The following is a 20,219-nucleotide window of genomic DNA, read 5'->3' as shown; positions in this document are numbered from 1 at the left end:
AGCACGTTAAATTGTGACCCACAAATGTGGGTACCCAAACAAGGCGGACATTGGAAAGTGTTAGAAATGGTTCACTGGAAATGGGAACTTCTATTCCCAATCAGTGTTTCCAAAGGGGATAGATGGCTTCTTAATGAGGCATTGGTTTATATTCAGGTCATTCTGAACGTCACTAAGGACCTTTATTTTTCTGATAGTTGTATTTTAAGTGTTGAAGAATGTTCTTATCTTCATCCTCTACTACCAGTTTGACTGACTTTTTAACAAGATTCATTTTTTTTAGTTTTTGCCTTTTTTGAAGGATGACACAAATTAGTAAATGGAAATACTCGACTGAATAGACTCCCTTTCCTATTTTAGGAAAACGTCTATTCAACTCTAAGGCAATAACATTATAACGTCTTGTTTTACAAACACAAGCAAATACTAAAATAGACGCACTCACAGGATGCATAGATGAATGCAAAGTACTCCAGTCACAAAACAGAACGTGTTGACATCCAATGCTTTTCAGTGCTCTCCTTTATCACGAGGAAGTCCACTTTAGAACGTTTACGTCTTTCCCAAGATGATGTGGTTTATCTATTAACATCTGAAGGTGGATAGTGCTGCCAATATCCCCAGAAGCAATCGAGTGGCTACTGCATTCTAGTCCACTATGAGCTTTAAGTCATCCTATTTGGATTCGAGGGCTGGTTCTGTGCTTGTGTCTGGTCTGAATCCATATGTTTGATACAAAATCAAGTCATATTCATATTTGACATTGGAGAGTTGAGAAAAAAAGGCATTTTTACATATTTTGCTTTCGCACACGCCATTAGATTTTAGCTGTGGTTTGCTGGGATGTGTGGGTCAATGTTATTCTTTTTGGGGAGTGGTCTAATGTAACTGCTGTTTAATTTGGGTGGGAAAGACCCAAGATCCAAGGACTTGTCTAGCATGCTCTGGCTACTTCCCTGCACAGGTTGTGCGAAGGATTTCTTTGAAATTGTTTTAGAGGGCTGGGTCTTACGGAACTACTGATGGCCTGCTGACACAAAAAATCTTACCACCCCTGACAGGGTATTTGACTGACGCTCATTTTCAAACTGCAACACGCAATGTCATTTACATTATCATCTCTCCCCGCCCACCTACGACTGACCCAGGACCATTTCACCTTCAGGAAACACCTCAAGACCTGGCTCTTCGAGCAGTAGCAGCACCCCCCCCCCCTCCCATCAGCACCTTGAGACACTTACGGGTTAGTAGCGCGCTCTATGCATGTATTGATAGATTGTATTACATTGTATGTGGGTCAAGCCACACATATGGTTAAACAGCGGATTTCACAACACAAAAGCCAGGTACGATGTCAAACTGAAGGTACTCCCCTGGTAGGACACTTCACTGATCATGGCCACACCGCGGATGAAATCTACTGTCAGGTGGTTGAAGTGGTGTTCTTTTTTTTTTTTTTCGTCCTCATACATGCCACCAGTAGATGTTAACTCTAGATGAGCTTACTCCAGGCCACCAACACGACCAACCTTTTCCGCCCTTGTGTTGTGGAGAGCCGTTAGAGATTGCCCAGAGGTAGGTCAATTCCAATCCAACTCCCATTTCCGATGTTACTTGCCACTTTGGGAGGATCGGACCATTAAACCTTTGGCATAATCATTGGACTTATGGATATCATTTCTCACACCATGTATTTAGTGCTGACCAAAGTTTTATTGAATTTGCCCCACCGCACAACATGTCCAATCGGCTTACTGCCATAATATTTCTTAAACAGTCTGCAAACTTTGGAGGACTTCCAGATTTCCACTCCTTGCAGATCTCCCTCCTAACAATAACAACTACGTAGAAAATAAATTGTGTAATACAACTCTTTATGTTATAATCATGTGAGAGACCAAATAAAACTAATCTAGGGCTATAAATTATTGGTATTGATAACACTTCTTCGAGAAACCCACACACCTGCCTCCAATATTTAGCTATTTCTGAACATTCCACAAACATATGACCATCATCCGCTGCTGGAGATTTACATCTTGGGCATAGCTATTCTTCCGTTGCAATTTTAGAGAGTTTCGCAGGTGTCCAATGACGTAAAAAGATGATTTCTTTGCAAATTTGAAGGTTTTATGATTTTTTGAGACAGGGTAAAGGAGTCTATCCAAACTTTTAACAAATCTCCTTCGATCTGTACAGTGGAATTATCCCATAACTTAATGATTTCCGCTTCTTGGTTATCCCTGGTTCCCACTAGAGTCCTATACCACAGTGCAACCTCGCCCTTCCATCCCTTCTCTCTACTAATTGGTTCGAAAATGGAGCTCTCCTCCTCACTAGACCAGTTCTGATTTCCCCACCAGGCAGATAACTGATAGAATTTAAATCTGGTCATAGTTCCTCCTGTTAGATTTGATAGGGATTCCCAACTCAGTAAAGTGGAATTGATACTCAATTCTCCCCATTTAGTAAAACCTGCTGTTTTCAACGGAAGGGCAAGTTGATCCTGTAAGCATTCCGGGGTGCCAGGAGAATCCCATATTGGGGCGTGAGAATGATAATATGGGATATCTAAAATTCTGCGTATTGATTGCCAGTTGTCTAAGGCTGCCTGTAAAACCTTCAAACGAACTTTCTTAAAAAACTTCTGATCTCCAAATTTATAGAGAAAGGAGTCTGGGCCATATATTAGGTCTGATGTCATTGCCCGAAAAAGTTTACCGTGCGATGAAGAGTCCAATTTATTAGCTAAAAGTCTGAAATTTTTAAACTGAAAAGCATAACAATAGAAAAGTAAATCCGGAAGAGCCAGCCCCCCCAGTTTCAACCCCCTCCTCAATTTCTTCCAAGCTATTCTCTGGGATTTTGTGGCCCATATAAACGAGCCAATCCTCCCTTGCAAGTTAGAAATTTCTTTTTTGTCAAATTTTAAGGGGATAGAGTTAAATAGGAAGGAAACCGTTGGCAATATAATAATTTTGATTAGGTTAACTCTACCATAGATGTTAAGAGGCAAAGTATTCCATCTAATCAAAAGCTTCCTGATTTCCTTAATAACCATTGACCAACTAGTTTTTGGGATTTCTTCCAAATTATGTGTAAGATAAATCCCTAAGTATCAAATTTTTAATTTTGCTTCTGGGATTTGGACTGGGTTATTCCAGCTCATTATATCTGTTTTGTCTTTATTTATGCTATATCCCGAGACTGATCTGAAGTTTTCAGCCAATTCAAATAGCCTTGGGATAGCCTCCATGGGATTAGATGTATAAAGAAGGAGGTCATCTGCATAAAGGGCAGTCTTAAGCGTCAGATCTCCTATTACAAATGGTTTAATTATTGGATCCTGTCTCAGGGAGCAAACAAAGGGCTCGATATAAATATCAAAAAGAAGAGGGGACAGGGGACAACCCTGCCTTGTTCCCCTAGAGATGTTAAGCCATTCAGACTGGCTACCATTAACTAAAACTTTAGCCCGGGGGCTCCTATATAAAGTTTCAATCCCTTTAATGAATATGTCTGGGAATCCGAATTTTGTCATAGTCTTCCATAGGAATTGCCAGTTAACTTGGTCAAATGCCTTTGCGGCGTCGATAGCCACTATGGTAAGTGGCATCTTCTTTTCAATTGCTGTATCAATTGCACCAATTACTTGGAATGTCAGTTCATTCAATTGACGGCCAGGAATAAACCCCCTTTGATCAGGGTGAATAATAGACTTGATAATTTTGGCCAACCTAGATGCTGGTATGCCAGAATACATTTTTGAGTCTGAATTTAAAAGGGAAATGGGTCAGTAAGATTCTATTTTTTTGGGCTCTTTGTTTGGTTTAGCTATAAGGGAAATTGTGGCCTCTGACCACGAAGCAGGAATACATTCCCCCTGTAAAAATATTTTATTAAAGAGTCTCAGTAGTGTAGCTATCACTTCTTCTAAGTTGTCTTTATAAACTTCTGATGGTAGCCCGTTAGGGCCGGTGGCCTTATTTCTAGCCATTTTTTTCAACTGGGACCTTACTTCTCCCTCGGTGATCTCAGTGGCTAAGAAAGTTCTATCTGAATGACTCAACTGAGAAAGGTCTCTCAATGCCCACCAGGTTTCTAACTCTTCCAGCCCTTGTGTGTTCTTTTCCTGATATAGTTCCTCCATAAAGCCTCTAGCCTCTTTCTTTATCTCTATATCTTCTGTTAAAGGCACCCCGTGCTTCGCTGTGTTAAAAAACTGATGTTATTTCTGCTACGTTCTGACCTTGCCTTCCAAGCTAACATTGAACCGCACTTCTCTCCGTACTCAAAATTGTGGAGCTTACTCACTTCCCATCTGTCCTTGATTATCTTGTCCGCTCGAGCCTTGTATCTTGTCTGTAGATCTAATATTTCTTTCTCAAGACCCTGTATACTGTTTCTATAGTTTAACACCGCCTGCTGCAATTGGAGTTCCTTTATTTTTATTAAGTCTAACTCCTAAGTATCTCTTTCTTTCCTAAGTCTCCTATTTAAAGCCATTTGGGAACTAACGATCCCCCTTAAATATGACTTAAGTGTGTCCCATAAAATTTGATCCGAGGTCGTTCCCTCGTTAAACGAAAGAAATTCCAACACACTAGCCTTGATGTTATTTTTGATCTCATTGTCTAATAGAATGGTCCTATCCAAAGTCCACCTATACTCTAAATAACTAGTTTTAAAAGTTATTTTTAGTTCGATCACTGAGTGGTCTGACATTCCTACTGGAATATGTGAAATTGAAACTATATTAGAGAGAAAAGATTGATCTAACAAGAAAAAATCTATTCTGGAAAATTGACTGTACTTTTTGCTGTAGAAAGAATACTCTCTAAGATTGCCATACTTAACTCTCCAGACATCTTGTAATGAAAAATCTTTCATAATGTTCTTTAAAGCTAAGAGGGATTTATTTGGAGTATTATATTTGGCTTTGGAGGTGCGATCTAATTGCAGATCCAATATAAGGTTAAAATCACCTCCTAGTATGACTGGGACTGTACATTGTATCAGGTATTGCTCCAGATTTTGAAGAAAACATGCATTGTCTTCATTAGGACTATAATAGACTGCACACAAAAAATTAAAACTACCAATTGAAAGAACTGCTGCTAACCATCGACCAGTCTGATCCGTTCTCCAGTCATGGATCCTGATCCCCTTGTTAGCTCGTACCATTAAGGCTACCCCCCTGGTGGAACCAGTTTGCTTAGAGCAAAGAATTTCCTGTACCCAATTAAGTTTTATGAATACTTTCTTACACTCTTCTGCTTCCAGATGTGTTTCTTGTAAAAGATATATGCATGCGTCAGAATTTTTTAAAAAATCACAGACTCTTTGCTGTTTCTTTCGGCTCCCAATACCATTTAGGTTCCAAGAAAGAATTTTACTATTTAATGCCATATTTAAAATTATGTGACCATAATTCTACACCTAATAGCGGTAGTGGCCTGTAATCAAATTTGAAATTAGAACTATATAAACTTATGGCAGTTGAGGACATTTTTATTTGTTTTTCCCCTTCCCACCTAGTACCCCTCCCTACCCACCCCCCGAGGAACCCAACCCTTCTGTTTGGCGTGGACACTCCATTGGGAGCCTCCGTACCCTTAGACACCTTCTATGTGTAATTTAAACAACAGTGCTTTTCCCGAAACAATTTTAAACACACAAATTCTTTTTTTTTTTTTTTTTTTTAAAGCCAGAATATTTTCTTTCAATTTTCATTTATTATTGAAATATTGATTTTTCTTTTTTCAGGACAACAGTAAAATGATTAAAGGAGATTAGGTAGGTTCCTCTACTAAGGGAGAATTAACAACTTCTCATTTTTACTAGTACATCATCGACTTCTTCTGGGAAATGGCAGGTAAACATCTTATTGTTCCACATTATTTTCAATAATGCGGGAAATTTCATTTGGACCTGGGCCCCTAGTGAGCGTAACTCTGGCATCCTTGAGCCCAATTCCCATTGTCTCTGGGCAGTCTTACCCCCAATGTCAGATCTAACTTGATAAGGATTTGCACGATAGTGGAGAGAGGTACGGGTCAAACACCTCCCAAGAATTAGTTCTCTTACACTGTAGGTCTGGAAGTAGACCAAAATCTTCCTCGGTGCCTTACGATCAGGGTGTAGTCTATAGGGGTCTCTATGTACTCGCTGAATTTCGGCTTCTAGATCGATATCTGGCCGATCCTTCAATATGTCCTCCTGGAGTAACCTACAAACAACACCCTTAATGTCTTCCACCTCCGCCCCTTCTGGAATTTTAAGAATTCTAAGGTTATTGCGTCGTGTTTCCAATCTCTCCAGATCCATCGCGAGTGTTCGGTTTTGAGCTTTGATGGCATCTATATCTTTAGAATTACCTCTTGTAGCCTCTGAGAGTGTAGTAACTTTGCTCTCCAATGTGGTAGTCCTGGCCGCGATCTCCTCTAGCTTAGTCTCTAAAATATCAAATCTATCATGTAATCCCTTTTGATTTCTCTCAGAGATCTCAAATTTACTCCACAGGTCCTCTCTAAGTGATTTAAACAAAGAGCCAAGCCTATCACTCTCAGTCTCAGTTCCAACTCCATCTGATCCATTAGCTCCGTCAAGTTGAGAGGTCATACTACATGTGTCAGATATTGGTTGTGGCTGAGGGGAAGACTCATGGACAGTATGAGGAGCAGGAGGGGGGGGAATCACAACAGGACTAAATAGTTTCATTATTGGGACAGTGTGTAGAGCAGGAGCTTCACTCGTCGTGGCCACTGGGTGGTCTGTGTCCACAACTGAACTTACATCTGATCTTAAGCCTGACCCATACTCATGCTCGGGAGTTAGAATGGTCTGTGCTGCTGCCCCCAGTTCTCCATCTCCATCACCAGTAACTGACTCCAATACCGCGTATTTATTGCAGAGGGATAGTGTCTGAGTCAATGGAAGAGAAAGTAGCTCTTTCAGTGGGACTTTGTCTGCTACTTTAGTACTTAAGTTAGTTCCTCCGTTATTCTTTAGGCTCTCCTTCGAATTTACTGCTTTCTCCATTATTTTGAAGTAACTTTTGAGTGAGGGAGTATTTTTAGGTGTCTGTAGCTGTAACTGCTTCGTAACCTTTACTGTTCCACCCTTTCTCACACCACCTTTCCTTTTTTGTTTGTAAGGGGTAATAGGTATTGGTCCCCCCTTTTCGGTAGTTTCAGCAGAGTCCCAGTCCCAAACTCCTTGTTTCTTTAGCTCCTGCTTTGATCTTAACTGGTATCGGTTTCTTATTTCCCCCACTCTTCCTTTAACTGCACACTCAGATTTAAGACAGTTATAAACAGACACCCCCTCTGCTCCCTCCTCTATAATACCGACTTTAGTGAATTTTACTAGTTTATCACTCTCGTTTTGGCAGCTTGGTTTAACAGTAGCTGCCTCCATAAAGTCTACCCCACCAATATCCACCTTACCGCTGTTTGAGATGACATAGACTTCTCTGCCTACCGGACCTTTTCCTCAAAAGAGCACCTCCCTGGAGCGAAGCCAAAGGCTCCTAAGGCTTGCACAGAGCTCCCGTTCGTCGCGGTTGCACTCGGCGGTCCGTTTGGCAGCAGCCTCCCTCAGCCTACGACCCTGAATCCGATGCAGCTGGCCGGTTTCTGCGTCGGTTGCGTAGTATCGCACTAGCATTCCGCTGGGTCCTAGCGCCCCTGTGCGCTCGCTCGTTTTTGCCAACCGCCAGACCTCCGAAGAAAACAACAAGGGGAAAATTCTCTTACATTTTTGTTAAGTACTCAAAAGTAAGAAGTGCTCGCCCATTCTCACCGCAAAGTAAAAATCAATCCTCTCTAATTTTCAGGAAAAGACCGTCTGAATACTGCCATAGGTGCTTCGGAGTACAGGAGCTCCGCGGCAGCCATCAGCCTACCGCCGCCATGTTCCTCCCTGCGTTGAAGTGGTGTTCTTGACCAGCGGAGGAGGTGACACTGATAGAGCGCGCAGGTCACCCAACCAACAGTTTACCATACACGTATCGGGCCCATATATTTCAATTCACCATTTTATTAATCGGGTGACCATACACTCTACTACCAGTAACCCAGTTCCTTCCTATATATTTCTATTGTACCCGACTTACCAATCCACCGTCACGGGTACCTAATGACCACGATGAATCAGGGAGCTAGCTGTGAAGAAAAGGCAAATACCAAAATACTTCTACTATTATATTCTATTTGTAATATAATAACCACAAACTCAGGAAGTTTTGAAAACCTTTATCTAGAATTCATCAAGCTCAGAAAATATGAGATTCACAACAAGCAAACAATCGATTACCAGAATTACAAAGAGCACGTATCCATAAAGGAAATATATCAAGCTGATCATTTATGAATCTAAAGGGAGTTAAGAACAAGGAACATGCTAGGCAGCAGTTTCAGAATGTAAACTTAGTTTGGAGAGACTAAAAGACGAGGAAGACTAAAGAGCATACTAGAATGTCACAGTGAAATCTTTCCCCATAAAGAGGAACTATAGATAAAATTCAAATAGACCATACTAATAAAACTGGTGCAATTACTTGAATCAGCTAAATAATGGGAAAAGACAAAGAACATCTATGTATCATAAATTTGAAAAGAATTTACTAAGGATGGGTAAGAAAAATGGAACATGCTAGAATAACGAAAATAACATATGAGTTTTTCATTCAGCGGTTTGCGGAAAAAGCATGGAAATTCAATATATGCAAAGATATGTCTTTTTATTGAAGCAAAAGACAGAAAAATAGAAAGGTGCAGTATAGAGTTTCAGCACTATATTTACCTAGAATGGTGTGAAGACCAACCCTGGCCACAGGTCAGTTAAGAACAGGAGGGACCCCAAAGGAAACCCGTCATCAACAGGACAGCAGGTGCAGAATGGACACCCCAGGACAGGACAGGAAACACAGATTAGGATCAGGACAGGACCACCAGGATAAGACCAGCACCCGCAGTTTGGAAGAAACGCCTGCACTCCACCCTCTCTGCAGTTATCGGCCAGAACCCCGATTGGGTTATCGATTTCCCCAGCAAAGTGCTCCGCCAGCACTTAAGGTTTAAAACCTCTAGAGCCTATGGAAAATTCGGACAGAGTGCTCCGCAGCCCTCTGTATCAAGTCACCTATTGAGTGCGTTGGGTCAGTGACAGGTCAGCTATTCGGACAAGTCGGACAATTTCTCTAGCTAAACCTAGGCTAGTTATACTGTTTTCGGGTCAGTGTACCACCCCCAAATGTTGCAAGTGTCAGAATCCCCAATTTCGATTGGTCCTCAAGTAGGATAGGTCAACACACCAATCACATTTTACTTCTACAAGCCTACATTTACATGATCTGGGACCGCCTAGTGAATTTGGGGTTCCCATGACCTATTCCACCGAATACAATGAATAAAATACATGTGTAACATTTGCAGAACATTTCAGCTTCTTCTGCTAGGTGAGGGTGCATCTTCCCAGGCACATCTTGGCAGGGACCTTCAGTTGGCAAATTGTCAATGCCACCGGCAGAAGACTGTCATGCGCAGTACGATAACTCAATATGGATGCACGTGTCTCTCACAGACCCTCAAGAATGCGGTACATGAAAAGTAAGCGAAAACAAATTAAAACACAGAAATAAATTAATACACTGTATACCATGAATTGCTACTCTATACCCCTTACTTAATATAAACTATTTGCATTAGGTTTAGTGCAAATAAACTACAACATGAAAACATCAGTGCAAGCTTCACCATGTGAGGATACCAAGCATCCATATTAGTTGCAATTGCGCAAGCGCAAAAGTTCCCACCAGAACTGCAAATGCGTCACGTCACGTGAGTGTGACTAACGCATGCGCAGAAGAAAACCCGCCAAGCAGCGGCCATTTTTAGGGACAAGAGTTATTGAGTTAGTAAACACATAGGCAAGCGTCTCTAGGGCGTTCCCAATGTAAAATAAAAGGGAAATTAATAAGACAAACAGGTTGGATTACTTTGTTACATATTATTCGAGGTTCATGAATTCAAGCAAGTCGCGTAATATGCGAATCCTTGCTCCATCAACACCACTAATCAACTTGACCTAAGAGAATGCAATTGGATCGCCCTTTTGGACAGTACTACGAAGGGTTTGAATTACATAAATGACATGAGGAGATTGTCATTTGCACATTTCTGGTGTACCGCTGTCAAGGGACCTGTGTTATGGATTGCATTGGCTATGTTGGCTTTCAATCTTTGAGCTATCGACATGTATGAAATATATGATTATTACAATTGTTTTATGCCAGATTAATTTATCCCTGTCAATCCCATGTGAGACTTTATCCCTCTTTTAAAACCTGATGCGATTGAACGTTTAAGGTAGTGATGTTTCAATGGAGGTTGCTCCATCACTTTTTTGGGGGCAGATGATATTTAGGGGAGATAATAAGTATGTATTGGACTTCAATATCTGTACATCTTGGCCATGTCTTTGATTCCTTTACTAACACCAGATAATGACAGATTAATTTATTCTTTTGCCCCCCATGTGATATTTTACAGCTGATGTTACTCACAATTTGAGGTCCACTAACATAGCTTAAATGATTTAACTATGATTTCTCCATGTCGCTAGACAAGGGAAATGACAAGCACCTTATGTATAGTCTCATTCTCTCTTACAACCATGGGTTCATACATATTCTGCACCTCTGAGACGGCAGTCGTAAGGTCAGCGTTTTAGTGTTTAGCCTGATATGATTACAAATAACAGGGCAGTATCTGCAGTGTCTTTATTCTGTATTAGCCAATGTAGCAGCAGGATGTGGTGAGGAGAACAGGGTTCTCCCTCACGTGAGTATTCGCACAGTTTGTGCATCGACTCGTATTGCAAAGATTAGCTTGCCAGGTTACAATGATACTAAATAGGCTTCCTTTTATACACAGTACCACTGGATTACTCACCAGTTTACAAGACGGTTTAGACTGTGGTTATCCGTCACTTTTTGGACTTTTTTTCCACTTCAGGTTTTGGAAAACAGAATGTTTTTTTAGATCGCCCTCATCCACCAGGGTTTCCCCTTGGTGGTATGCTTCATCATTGGGTTATTCCCAATCCGCTGCGAAGTCTGGATTTTCCATTCCGCTGCGAAGTCCGGATTTAGGTATTTTACATATCTTCCAGATATAACAGCTAATCGGTGCTATATGCATAATTGTTTTACTATACTTAAAGCATGCAGTTTCTTTTCAACTAGAGTGTTGACAGGGGTGGAATCAGGGAGTAGTAATCCTTGGTTCTGATGAATAGCCTTAGGGTAGGGCTTGAAATATGCAGACCTCTGAAATAAGGAACATAATTCCATTGAGTTTCACTCTTTCCTCATTTTTTAAACATACCGGCTAAAGGTATGAATAAAACTACTGTTCCTACCAGCAAGGTATTTTTAATCTTGCACACAAACCTCCCCACTCCCATTTTCTTTACATTCTCTTCATCTATTAGAAACAACATCAAAAATGCTCCCAAGTAACTCGTAGGTCGCAGCACACCCTGTTCCGCAGTGGAACGGGAAGAACTCAATGATGAAGCATGCCACCTACGGGAAACCCCTGGTGGTCAGGGTTATCTAAAGAAAACATTCTGTTCTCCAAAACATGAAGTGGAAAAAACATCCAAAAGTGATGGATGGGCTCTCTTTTTTAAGATGAAGTTCAATAACAGGACAAGTCCTTTTGTCTATCTCCTCTACCTCCCCCCTTTGATATACACATAGTTTGTGCTTGTGGTAACTTTATACACCATGACACTCTTTGAGCTCTGTCTTCGGGCATACCATTTGTTTATCTTTATAACACTTGAGACACTTGGGAGAGGTACCAGGTGTAGGAGAGTAGGGTCTGCTTCCTATGGTCACCTCCACTTTTTGCTTTTGCTTTACTGGTTTTCGACTTACATGTGGCTGTGGGCCTGCTAATCAGACCCACAGCCCAGATGCACTCTCTCTAAATTCAAACCATGTACTCTAGGTACATACACAATTGGGAATTAGTTCATCTTTTCAGCCCCTGTAGAAGTGCACCCTAGGTGCTCAGGGCATAGGTGTAACCAAGGCCTACCAGGGGCTGCAGCATGTACTATGCCACCCCTGGCTGGCCATCCAAACTGACACAACTGGCTGATCACTCAGCTGGGGCAAGGTTGTGTAATCACCCCTTGCTTAGGTATAGTATTCCTATATCTACCCTAATATATAGACACACAGTAACCTATAAGTCACTCCTATGGCAGGCCTTAACAATCATGGAGGCAGAGTGCTTGGTTATGTTTGAGATGGGGCTCTACCATGAGCTGAGCCTGTCTGCAGCTTTCGGAACCATGTCCTTATAGCTGTTCTATGATATTGCCATACCATATACTCTTAAGTGCATTATAATCCTCGCGGTTGAATGCTAACTTTGGTTTGGCTTTATCTAAACATGTCGTGTAAGGTGTCATACGCTTTGGAATACTACCCCCTCGCCAATTCTGGCGACGGGGGTAGCATTCCGCCCTTCTAGAGGGAGAAGGCATGTTAGTTCTGACTATCCCGGTTAAAGTTAACCAGAGCCCCAGCGGCACAAAATGGATGCTGCTGCCACAGACACAAGTCTGACCTCCTGCTGCTGGGAGTCCTTCCAGTCACGGAGGTTTGGACAATAGCTTTCCTGCCTGGAGAGGTGCGAGCACCACCCCAGACAGGACTTTGTGTATTGGGACAGGGAGGGCTGAATAGATTGAGACATGCCTGGGGCACACTAGGTGCTCAATGCATACCCCAGTTCAAAGCAGTTGCTGGGGCACTCCAGCCCCAACTCTGGCGCGAAACTGGACAAAGGAAAGGGGGTGTAACCACCCCCCTTCCTGGTTCCACCCATAGGAGGGACCTAGAAAGTAATCCAGCCCCTTTTAGTTGTATAAAGGTAGGAGCTGAGTCCTGAGACTTTAGATTAATCCTGGAATCATAACTTGACATGAAACTCTGGACCTTCGACGTTCTGCTGAAGCTGAAGACTGAAGAATCTCCCTTGTGGCCAGGGAGTGACCACCCTGGGCAACCAGGTACCATCCAGCAAATCAACGGCTTGCTTTGTCGATGTTTCCTGCCGGAACCCAAGCACAGAGCTGACAAGACCCAGACTTCCAGACCTCTCTGACCCTCTCTTCACGTCTGCAGCATAGCTGAGATCCGTGGAGGTGACGAGACACGTGGGACCGGACATCTTGAAAAGCCTGCAACTTGCTAACTGTGCAGCTCCTGAGGTATCCTTGAAGCTGTGCACTGAGGATTGAGAAGCCCCGAATCCGAGCTCCACCTCCACCGAAGATCAGCCCTCCACACTCCACGAGTTCTGCGTGGGGCCCTTCTGCTTGTGTTCTGCTCGACGCGTTGTCCGGTTGCTGGCCCGTTGGCTAGTAGCCTCTGTGACGACAATCCTTTTGAATCACCTCACTGGTCTGGTTGCTCCAGACTGGCCCTTGCCTCCCTGCAAAGGTGAGGCACCTCAGATCTTGCTGGTCTGCACCAGAAGCCTTCTTTGAATCCTACGTGGGTTGCCTTTGCCAAGGCTTGTTGACTCCAATCCGGCGGTTGACCCCTTCATCTGCGAGAACCTTCGTGGGACAGCTCGCCTCCAGCACCTGGTTGTCCTCGACACCTCCTGGTCCGCGTGGCTGAAGAGACAAGCTTCACGACAGCACCTGATTGCTCCTCAACGTCGTCTGGTTCCTTCCTGGTTCCACCCGGTCACTGGCTAGTGACCCAGACTCTGTCCCCTCTGCTTTCAGGTCCTCTTCATCCTCGATCCACCTTTGGATCCACCTGGACATCTTTCTCCTGGTCGCCTGCTGCATCTTTCTTCACAGGCTCCATAGGCTTCAACGGCGAAACCCGACACATCTTCACACCTATGCACCCGCTTCCTGTGGGTAAGGTAACGCGAGTACTTCGGTGCTCCCAAGGGTATTGACTATCCAAGTGTCTCGGTTTTTAGTTGTTTCCTCCTAGCTAAACCGGAAGTGTCCTAAATCCTTCTTTTTCTAAACTCTAAGTTCCCATTGACTTAACATTGACTCTCGCGTGTGTGTAAAGACACTGCACGCACCGCCTGTGGGCCTCCTACTCCTAACCTAAGGTTCAGATAGTGTAGCCCAGCAATTCTCTAGGCCCTAGGCCTTTCCTTTTCTCGCGACGTGGTACTTATACCACTTTCTTAGTATATGGTTTGCTTCGCCCCTAGGGCCTAACTGTATTTTGTGCAACTTAACGTATTCTGACTAAGTAACTTGTGATGTGCTTTTGCCTCTGATCTCATAAAGAGTTCAGAGGAGTGTGTTAGTAAATAAATACATATATATTTATATATATCCTGAGTGGTGTCCTTTCATTTGATATTCAAGGGGTTATATATGGTAAAACAGCTGGCTTTACACGCCCTCAAGAGTCCTGTAGCCTAAGACTGTTCTGTCCACGCTACCACTAGGATAGCTGGTCTATAAGGTTGACTTACAACCATCACCATAAGGGTTGTTTGGACTGGTGCAAGGTGTTCACTAGAATAGTGAACATCATATACCAGACCAACTTCTCACATTGGTGTGCAGCGGTTGGGATTAGAGCTTGCTGTTGTTTTACCACTTGTAATCTTGAGATATCATTTGAAAGATCACTTAGGTACCTGTAGGTACATATAAAAACAAGTCTTAGTATACTTAAGTTCTACTGAACTTAGCTGTTGTAGAGCCTGGGCCTAGCACACCCTGACTACAACTCCTAGAAAGGTTCTGTAGGAAAACAAATAGTGTAGGTAGGTGCAACACCCCACCTCACTAGAAACCATGTCTCAGACAGTGAACCCCAGTGGTTCTCTGCCTGAAGAAGTAGATCCCTTGAGGACTGCTTTGAGATATGAAGCCTTAGCCTTCCAAGAATTGAGACAATTGTGTACTTCTAGAAGGCTAAAACAGCGTTCAAACCCTACCCTCAAGTTCCTGGTTGAGCTCTTAGAAGAGTATGATGCTCAACAGCCACCTAAGACAGGTGATACAGGTAGTGCAGATGAAGTCTTTCCCTCCTCAGATGATAATACTGATACTCCAGTAGCAGATGAGGAAGAAGAGGGGGTGGAAGAGGATGAGTCTGATCCTGAGGTAAACAGCCAGGTCCCAGTCAGAAGACTTAGCCAGGCTAACTTAAGCATGCATGGGAGTCAGTATGGGCAGCCCTCATACAGACCCCCAAGTGGGCTTAACCAGAGGCAGAGAAGAGGGAGATCCCACTCCAGAGACTCTCTCCAATCTCAGGCTTCAAATGGCTCTCATGGCCCTGCTCAGAGAGGGATGACCTCCCCTCAGAGAATGGAACATGAGGCCAAAATGAGAGAGGCTGCTCTAAGGATTGAGAGGCAAGAACTAGAAGTTGCCTTGGCCAAAGAGAAGCTTGCTCGTGCTAGAGAGCATTGAGCGAGTGGGTTAGAACCCACTGGTGGCAGCAATATCCCTAAGGATAAAGATAGGTCCTATGAGAATAGACACCTAAGCAAGATTGTGCCCCCCTACAAAGAAGGGGATGACATCCACAAATGGATAACTGCTTTGGAGAGGGCCTGCAAAGTACAGCAGGTACCTCAAAGTCAGTGGGCAGCAATCTTATGGCTCTCCTTTTCTGAAAAAGGTAGAGATAAGCTCCTCACAGTTAGTGATGGGGATGCTAACAACTACTCTGTCCTGAAGAGTGCTCTGATTGATGGATTTGGCCTAACCACTGAACAATATAGGTTGTTGTTCAGAGATACCCAGAAGACACAGACTCAGGACTGGACTGATGTTGTTGATTGTGCCACTAAGGCTCTGGAAGGCTGGTTATTGGGAAGTCAAGTTAGGGACTATACAGGATTGTATAATTTGATCACGAGAGAGCAAATCCTTAGCAACTGTCAAAACCAGCTATTGCATCAGTACCTGATTGACTCTGATCTGACCTCTCCCCAAGAATTGGGAAAGAAGGCAGACAAATGGGTCAGGACCAAGATTAAGCAGAAAAACCAGTACCAGGGGGGTGATAAGAAAAAGGCAGACCAGAAGGGTAATGAGCAGAAACAAAAAGACCAGAAGTCTTCACAGGCCCCCAAAAGGCACAGGTGGAGGGTAGCTCCAAAAAAACCAAACAGAAACAAGAAGGCCCAAAGAAGCCCTGGTGTTGATACTGTAAATCAGTCTCTCACTGCTTTAGTGAGTGCACCAAGAAGGGCACAGCACCAGCCACCATTGCCCCTAAGGCAACTGTTCCCCCTAGTCCAGCTGTTAATGGTGTTTCCCAGCAAAAGGGTATAGTAGGGTTGACCCTGGGAACTGAGGTGGACTCTGGCCTAGTCAGAGTACCAACTCAGGCTGTTCTTGTCTGTGATGGGGATATAGCAATGTCCTCTACTGTAAGTCCCAGTAATCTGAGCAAGTACAGGCAGACGCCTTTTATAAATGACAAGATGGCTCAGGCCTACAGGGACACATGTGCCAGTGTCACCATGGTGACACCTAACTTTGTGAACCTTGATCAGATCATACTAGGTGAGACCTACCTAGTGACCAACGCTAGCAATGCCACTACCTCCCATAGTATGGCAGTTGTTAACTTCTCCTGGAGAGGGGTAACTGTCCTAAAAAGAGTTGTTGTGAGTTCAGACCTTCCAGTAGAGTGTCTGTTAGGTAATGATCTTGAAACCTCAGTTTGGTCTGAGGTGGAGTTTAGGACCCATGCAGAAATGCTGTGAATTTCAGCACATGTCCTTGCTGTGACCAGGTCACAGGCCAAAAAGTGCTTACCTGAACAAGTGCTGGATCTTGGAACAATAGACCAGACACTTCCCAAGAGAAAGAGCAAGAGGGTTAAGGTAGTGCCTTCCCCCCTGCCTCAGGTTGAAGATCAGCCCTCCCAGGAGGATGATTCTGAGGTCCAAGAGGGATCTGTCCTAAAAGAACTTGATTAACAATGGTGGGTGGTCTGCACACCGATATTCGAAATTTTATCCTCGTTTTTCCACCTTATACTTTTTGCATGCAGCCTAGGTAGTGCTTGCCCTAATGCACTCATTTAAATACATCATTATGGGGAGCATAAACATTATGCTCCACTCCCAGACGCACAGCATAACAGGATATTTTATCCACAGTTTTTTTCTACTCCTTCCTATTTATCAACTTTAGTCCATATTTTTACTCGATATTCGCCCTTCTTCATAGTTTCCACATCATATCCCATTTGCCTCTTTGGAAGCTTCACATATTTTCTCGTGACCATCCAGACGTTCGTCAAAAATACGCTCCAAGTGCAACCAAAAGTTCCGAGCAGCATGATTTTATTAAAAGCCCAATGCATTTCGGGCTGCGTCACCAGCCCTTCGTCAGGGGTCGCTACAAAATAACCAATAGAAAAGAACCTATCAGTCATAGGTATTACATCAGATTCATATCATCATTCATTTAGTACGCGTTAACATATAGTTGAGATAGCAATATAAACAAATGAATTGAAGTCCGGTACAGAAATTACGTGAGTTAACTTCCTCTCTTCACACCAGTTCTTTACATTATTTTACAAATCCCTTCTATCAACCAAATCACGCTAGCTTCTCTTTAAACATCCCTCTGCTCGATCACGTTCGTGTCTCTAAACTCTCCACCCTCCCAGATAACATCAACGTTTAACCAAGTTGTTACACGCTAACAAACGTTATTAAAGATACCCGTACTCTCAGCCTTCTCCATAACCTGGAAGATCTACTCGTTACTACAAACTAACAGGTATTTAGGAACCCTCTTACTTGTCCTCTAAAGTTCAATATTTATCATACCTGCTCATTGTGTTTTCTGTGTGCCGCGCGGCTACCGCCATCAACGGCTGAAGTGATCTCGTATGTCAAGGCCCTTTCTATCAACCCTCATTTAAAACCAGCGTACTCCGCCCCCTGGTGCGTCCCACTCACTCTTCTCAATTACTTGCCTATGCACTGCAACTCCCAGCATTCAATTGTAAATACTGTGACATTCAACATTTCACAACTTTCTGTTGTTCTATCATAAAAACTTTTTCAACATGCAATATTATCCACGCTGGAGCGTTGTTCGGAACTCAAAATGTGGAGTATGTTACTTATTAGCTAATTCATTGTACAATTATTTATTTGTCCAGGGTGCAAGAACCAACGGGGGGCATTTTTACATTCATTAACAATGGTGGGTGGTCTGCACACCGATATTCGAAATTTTATCCTCGTTTTTCCACCTTATACTTTTTGCGTGCAGCCTAGGTAGTGCTTGCCCTAATGCACTCATTTAAATACATCATTATGGGGAGCATAAACATTATGCTCCACTCCCAGACGCACAGCATAACAGGATATTTTATCAACAGTTTTTTTCTACTCCTTCCTATTTATCAACTTTAGTCCATATTTTTACTCGATATTCGCCCTTCTTCATAGTTTCCACATCATATCCCATTTGCCTCTTTGGAAGCTTCACATATTTTCTCGTGTCCATCCAGACGTTCGTCAAAAATACGCTCCAAGTGCAACCAAAAGTTCCGAGCAGCATGATTTTATTAAAAGCCCAATGCATTTCGGGCTGCGTCACCAGCCCTTCGTCAGGGGTCGCTACAAAATAACCAATAGAAAAGAACCTATCAGTCATAGGTATTACATCAGATTCATATCATCATTCATTTAGTACGCGTTAACATATAGTTGAGATAGCAATATAAACAAATGAATTGAAGTCCGGTACAGAAATTACGTGAGTTAACTTCCTCTCTTCACACCAGTTCTTTACATTATTTTACAAATCCCTTCTATCAACCAAATCACGCTAGCTTCTCTTTAAACATCCCTCTGCTCGATCACGTTCGTGTCTCTAAACTCTCCACCCTCCCAGATAACATCAACGTTTAACCAAGTTGTTACACGCTAACAAACGTTATTAAAGATACCCGTACTCTCAGCCTTCTCCATAACCTGGAAGATCTACTCGTTACTACAAACTAACAGGTATTTAGGAACCCTCTTACTTGTCCTCTAAAGTTCAATATTTATCATACCTGCTCATTGTGTTTTCTGTGTGCCGCGCGGCTACCGCCATCAACGGCTGAAGTGATCTCGTATGTCAAGGCCCTTTCTATCAACCCTCATTTAAAACCAGCGTACTCCGCCCCCTGGTGCGTCCCACTCACTCTTCTCAATTACTTGCCTATGCACTGCAACTCCCAGCATTCAATTGTAAATACCGTGACATTCAACATTTCACAACTTTCTGTTGTTCTATCATAAAAACTTTTTCAACATGCAATATTATCCACGCTGGAGCGTTGTTCGGAACTCAAAATGTGGAGTATGTTACTTATTAGCTAATTCATTGTACAATTATTTATTTGTCCAGGGTGCAAGAACCAACGGGGGGCATTTTTACATTCATTAACAATGGTGGGTGGTCTGCACACCGATATTCGAAATTTTATCCTCGTTTTTCCACCTTATACTTTTTGCGTGCAGCCTAGGTAGTGCTTGCCCTAATGCACTCATTTAAATACATCATTATGGGGAGCATAAACATTATGCTCCACTCCCAGACGCACAGCATAACAGGATATTTTATCCACAGTTTTTTTCTACTCCTTCCTATTTATCAACTTTAGTCCATATTTTTACTCGATATTCGCCCTTCTTCATAGTTTCCACATCATATCCCATTTGCCTCTTTGGAAGCTTCACATATTTTCTCGTGTCCATCCAGACGTTCGTCAAAAATACGCTCCAAGTGCAACCAAAAGTTCCGAGCAGCATGATTTTATTAAAAGCCCAATGCATTTCGGGCTGCGTCACCAGCCCTTCGTCAGGGGTCGCTACAAAATAACCAATAGAAAAGAACCTATCAGTCATAGGTATTACATCAGATTCATATCATCATTCATTTAGTACGCGTTAACATATAGTTGAGATAGCAATATAAACAAATGAATTGAAGTCCGGTACAGAAATTACGTGAGTTAACTTCCTCTCTTCACACCAGTTCTTTACATTATTTTACAAATCCCTTCTATCAACCAAATCACGCTAGCTTCTCTTTAAACATCCCTCTGCTCGATCACGTTCGTGTCTCTAAACTCTCCACCCTCCCAGATAACATCAACGTTTAACCAA

The sequence above is a fragment of the Lissotriton helveticus genome, chromosome 1_1, assembly GCF_964261635.1.
Source record: "Lissotriton helveticus chromosome 1_1, aLisHel1.1, whole genome shotgun sequence".
Classification (NCBI taxonomy): domain Eukaryota; kingdom Metazoa; phylum Chordata; class Amphibia; order Caudata; family Salamandridae; genus Lissotriton; species Lissotriton helveticus.
The sequence above is the reverse complement of the archived record's forward strand: the minus strand, read 5'-3'. Positions refer to the sequence as shown.